We start from the raw sequence: 4,119 nt of genomic DNA on the forward strand, positions 1-4,119 counted from the left end.
AATTGTTTTTAATTTACTTTATTTGATGGTATTGAGGATTTGAGGATTTGATTGGCCCTTCTCTATTCTCCTCCTCAGCCATACAGAGACCGACAAGATGGCCTTGAGGAGGACGGGGAAGAAAGAAGGATGGGATGGATGGATGACGTGCGCGCGGATGTATCAGGCGATGAAGTATCAGGCAGGTATGAGCGCGGCGGAGGTGGCGGGCCGCTCTAAGAGGGGGGGTCGTTCACCCCGGTCGGCCGGCGTGCGAGAGAGACGGCGCATGCGCGGAGAGGCTCCACCCTCCCTCCTTTCCCCCTCACCAGGCGACATGTGTGCGCGTGTGTTGCCGGGTGTTTTCTCTTTCTGGGCGGACTCTGACAGGCACACAAACACAGAGACACAGTGGCCACAAGGATGGGGGGTCCAACACACCATTTTAACCAACACGCGCGCTCCGCGATGGGGCTGAAACACAGCAGGAGGAGGGGGCGGAGACGACCTTAAGTGCACGTGCGCTCACGCCACTGCACCTTAGCTTCTCCTTCTTCTTCTTCTTCTTCTTCTACCCTCCTCTCACCCACCACCGGGTGGTTGCACATAGTTTTCAACCTGCTCTCTTTCTCTCTCTCTCTCTCTCTCTATCTCTCTCGCCACCTCGCCTCTGAAAGCACGTGCCAACCAGCTGTGAAGCGGAGTCACTAGTCGTCTCTTCTCTCTCACCCCCCATCCCCCTCTTCACAAAACCCCGAGGGTCAGTCAACGTTTCCCTGCCCATCCGTAGCAGCCATATTCAACTCCCCTCCCCCATTCCCGATTCCCTCCACACACCACCGTAATCAATTCCAAAAGGCTTCTAATAAGTTGTCTACGGGGCCTGACCCAGTTAGCGGAAATAACGTACATTTCCTATATTATTTCCTTACGAGAAGGAAAAAAAAAGATTTATTTCTGATTGGACAAGATAATTTTAATTTATAACAGGGTAAAGTACCATTGAAAAAAGTCTTGGGGCCAAATAAAATTAGCTAATCAAAGAAGGGCAGTTTTATAAAATAAACGTAACAGGATTACTCTTGAACGGATTGTCAAACATATCATACCCCAACAAGAATATTAATTTTTTTTGAGTAGCAAAAATAATTGATATTTTATACATATTAAGGCTTTTGTCACCGTATTCATTCAAAGTTATTGTATGATTAACTCGCTAAAAATCAATCCTGAGTTTACACCATTATTTATATAGGTACTTAAATTTATTAACGGGATCAGTTTTTTTTTATTTATTTTGCATTACTACCCCGAAAACATTTAAAATTCAAAATTTGTGTTACTTTGGTATGAAAATCGTTGGAATTTTTTTTATGGGGTTCATTGAACATTTATTTATTTATTAAAGTGTATGTGAATACAAAGGTTCGTAACGGAATTGTCTATTAAAACAATTTGTTAATACTCTATGTACTTGAAATCATGAACAGTATTTAAATGTTAATGTAGGAAATATTAGAAATATTTAAATTTTATATCCTGGAAATGTATATTAATAGAATAAAAAAAGTAAAGATTTTGCACATTATATGGTCTCCTTAGTGTGTGCGATTTTATACAATTTAGAAACGTATAAGTAACCTAAATACACTAAAATTAATTTGGTCCTGAAAATGGTTTGTCAAATTATTTTAATTTAATTATATTATTTCATTGTGATTCAAAATCTTACTTGTTTTCAAATCTCTATTAAAATTAGCAACCTGTTGCGTGTTGTTATTCTTACACCATTACGTGAGCGTAAAAATTTCAACAGTTCAAAACATATATCACTTTTCTTTAACAGAAACAAATACTTTGTAAGTCGACTCAACAAGGAAGTGGTATTTTTAACACCTAATTTGAATAATGTTTCTTATTATAGTGGAACGTAAATAAATAATGTGAACAAGCACACGTGTTCGATAAAGTTCATTGCACTATCTACTTGAATGTTCGGTCTCGCGTAGTCGTTATTAATTCCACCAATCATTTACGTAGGAGTATCTACTGTTGGCGTTGTAGTAGTTCAATGACGTTCCAGTTTTTCTTATCATTGCGAGATTTCAGAGTACTTTTTTTTTTACGTTTTACGTTACAGAAATAGTATTCCCTCCTACAGTTTTGCTATCCGATTTAGTGCGATCAGTTTAATTAGTTTATTTAAGATAATTCTTGAATTCCGATAGTTCGTCATATTGGGGCATAACTGCACTGGTCCACAAAAACTTGGTCGATCTTTCTCCCTTAACAAAAACTTTTGTTTCTACTCACTGCAATTTTTTTTGTAAATGGAACAGAAATATTCATAAAAAATTACAAATATTTGTACATTTGTACATTTTCATGAAAACAACTACATCACTACAAAATAGTGTTCGCAGTAACACTGGATTCGGATTATTACCCGGGAATTTATGCTTTGTGTTGTCCCAGTACCTCCAATAGTTAAAGTTATTTGTAAACCGTTCCCTGAATAGCTTTCCAGTATCAACTTCGCACAATATTAACCATAATGAAACAAAATATAGTCAAGTAATTGAATATTCAATTAGCTTTTCCATGGTTAAAAAAAATTATGTTTGAGTGAAACATCAATTAAATTATAAAATTAGGTTAATATTTCCATAAGAATTACTTAGAATTATCTCGAAAAAAATATTTAATGTTCGCAAAAAAACATAACCACAGCAATGTGTTGTACAACATTACAATATCTATTTTGTAGTATTACAAACTATTTCTTGGCAACTGATTTACAAATGACTTTTTTTTTTAAGTTGAGAAAAGTTTTTTTCCTGTGCAAGTAAATCGAGTATCTTGTTACGCTTTTGAGTCAGATTCACTGTACGTAGAGCCAGCATTGTCAGCATGAATACATCCAGGGGAAGGGGTGGGAAGAGAGAGGTTTCGTAGACTTGGAACAGCAAGACGTATGTGAGACGGCAGTGTGACTGTACTAAGCAGACACAAACCTTCAGGATATATTTATTGCACGTAAGGGACAGTATTTTTATGTAATTTGCGAGGTTTCGACTCGGAAATTTTCATCATTCTCTTATTTCCCCATAAAATTACAGCATCACGTGTGGTCAGTAACCAAACCATTTCCGGACGGATTAAAAGAAAAATGACTCGCGTAAACAGCCATCATCAGGTAACTGCTCCCTGATGATGTCGACTGCAATGTCGACCCGAAACGTCGGTGAATTATTCCGCCAAGTTACGCGGCTACAACCCAGGAGCCGAGCTACTTCAGAAAATGGCCGTGAAAAAGCCTGCGAACATTATTAATGAGTGTTAGTACTCGTTCTCAGTGGCGTGCCCAGGATTTTGTTCTGGCTGGGCCGGGGGGGGGGGGGGGACAGGCAGAAGGCTAGGGCTTTTCCGGGGGGCCTAGGGGGTATGGAATACCCCCCAGCTAAGCGGGGGGTCCGGGGGTCCTCCCCGGGGAAAATTTTGAAAAATACGTGTTCAATATTGCTGATTTAGGCTATCTAAAAATACTGGCCGTAACTTCATAAAAGTAAATATTTTTTTTTTTCATTTTATGAATTATATATTAAAATATTTTTAGCCCTGGGGGGGGGGGGGGTCGGGTCCCGCTCGTCCCCCCCCCCTTCCCCTAGGCACGCCCCTGCTCGTTCTGCGATTCTGCGAGTTTCTTTAAATTAAAATGTTCGAAATATACTGTTAGGTGTGAATTCTCCAGGTTTTTACAAAGATCCGAGAGTCCGAGGCAGGACGTCGGCGCACGCGATAAGGAACTGGGAAGGCGTCCGGCGCGGTCGGGCGTCTGGACCCGGAGGGACGCCACGCGTCCCGAAGAACTGCCCGCCGCCCGCCCAAACACCTCCCAAGCCCCACCCACCCCCCTCCCTCCCCTTGCCGAGCCCATCGAGCATCCACCTGGTGGAGGGAGGAGCCGGCCGGCGAAAAAAAAAAAAAAAAAAAAAAAAAGAAAGAAAAATATATTACCCCCTCCCTGCCGCCTTGGGTTCCCCACCACTTCGTCCGACTCGGAAACCCCCTGGTGCGGACCTGGGCAGGGCCTCTTGAACAGTCCAAGAGGTATATATAAGAGACCGGCAAGGACAAACT

Source organism: Bacillus rossius, chromosome 16, assembly GCF_032445375.1.
Source record: "Bacillus rossius redtenbacheri isolate Brsri chromosome 16, Brsri_v3, whole genome shotgun sequence".
In the NCBI taxonomy this organism is placed as follows: Eukaryota; Metazoa; Arthropoda; class Insecta; order Phasmatodea; family Bacillidae; genus Bacillus; species Bacillus rossius.